We start from the raw sequence: 2031 nt of genomic DNA, 5'->3' as shown, positions 1-2031 counted from the left end.
CTCTCTCCCTTGGCCAACCTTATGATAGATATTATCTCAATGGTCCCTGAATAGGGACTTCTTTAAGAAGGCACCTGTGTGGCCTCTATCAGGGTTGAAGGCCCTATACAGAGTTGTATTTTAAAAGAATTTCTCTTAGAAGGATTTTAATAAACACCCTCAAGATAAAACCAAGAAGAAAGAGAGAGAGAAGAAGAGGGAGGGAAGGAGGGAGGAAAGAAATGAGGGAGAGAGGGAGAGAGAGAGATTTTAAATAGTGCAGGTGATTCTTCCCACCATTCCACTCAGTGAGCTCATATCTGTATTGATAATGAAATGGAAGATGTAGATATACTTTTCTCTGAATTTCCATGAGCCTCTCATAATGTGGTTATATCACCCTGCTGAATATAAATATAATGCTTAGAGATGTATATTTTTCAAATGACATGGCCCCTAAATAAAAACAATAATTCATTTTGAACTCAACTAAAGAAAAACTGACCTGGTCCACTTCAGCATAATTAACCTCCAAGCCTAATCCTCCCAAAGGGATTTCCAAAAGTAATGTTGCCTGTACTAAATTATTGGCCTATGTTCTGACTTCAGCACACAAGCTTCAACTAAAATGTAGACTCTTCATATGGGAAACTGGTAAGTTTAAGTTTCATGGAACTAAATTACCTTCATAGGATCTAATTAAGCACCTCCCTGAAGTTTCCAAACCAACAGAAAAGTTGAAATTTCTCAGAGAGGAGACGCTATTATCTCTCCATCGTACACATTAGCATAGAATATGGTCCAACAGTAGCTTGAATCAAGGGCGCAAGGTATTATTCCCCTACCTATATTTCCTTGTTGCTTTCATTTTGGATCCTAGGTAGAATTCTCATTTACAGGTTTCAGTCGCCTATAATAATCATTTTTTTTAAAAGCTCTTTGAGTCCCCATTTATTAAGCATTGCCAGCTCCCTGGGGTGGGCACTTACATACATGATCTTATTTATTCTATATAACCCATTTAGTAAGTGTTAATACTACATTTTGCAAATATGGAAAGTGAAACTCAGGGAGACTAAGCAATTTTTTTTGTTACATATATTTTAGGTTTGAGAGCATGACAGTATCTCAGTGCCTGGAAGATAGTAGGCATTCATTAAATATTTTGTTGGTTGAATAAGTGTGTGAATGACTGAATGCCTCTAAATCCCATGCCTCTTGCATTACAGCATACTGCCTCTCTGATCTTCATATTCTCATGGCACTCAACCTTCATAAAGATTAAAACAGGCTTTCAATAATAACTGGTGAATAAATAAATTCACCAAGCAACAGACTGATTAATAGACTATTAATAGATAATAGATGATCAGAGTATGTGATGTTTTCCATTACTCCAGTCTTCCATTTTAAAGATAACATAGTGATCTGATGTCTTACAGCTTTGAATTGCCAGAATATTAAAATTAGAAATGTAGTTTCCACCCTGCTGTCTGCTTTTCATTTTTCCAAGGCTCCACAAAACTCATGGCTCTCTCTGCAGTAGATTTCACCAGCACTTCTCAACACTGCCACTGCTGCCATCCCCTTTATTGCTTCTTCACTTCTAACGGAATCAATCAGAGACTAAGTATTTCCACATGACACAGAGGCCATTTGTGGAGAAAGTTACTAAGTGATACCCAGACTGCTGATTCAGGACCCAGCCTCCAAAGATCAGGTTCATTTCTCTTGGACATATACCTATGAGTGGGATTTTTTTAGATCATACGGTAGACTTACATTTAGCTTTACTAGATACAGGTTTGCAAAGTGGTTATACCAATTTATGCTCTCTCCAGCAAAAGTATGAGAATTCCATTTGCTCTACATTCTCTTTAACACTTGGTATGTCAGTTTCAATCAATCTTCCAAGATCCTAAATTTTGTAACACCTCCTCTTTTTTTTTTATCTTCCCACAGCTCTAGTTGTGAGAGATGATCCCTGCAGTTTCTAATGTCTGGGTTATTTATTTATTTATTTATTTATTTATTTATTTATTTATTTATTTA

This window comes from Pteropus alecto, unplaced genomic scaffold (assembly GCF_000325575.1).
Source record: "Pteropus alecto unplaced genomic scaffold, ASM32557v1 scaffold76, whole genome shotgun sequence".
NCBI lineage: Eukaryota > Metazoa > Chordata > Mammalia > Chiroptera > Pteropodidae > Pteropus > Pteropus alecto.
This window is presented reverse-complemented; position numbering follows the sequence as displayed.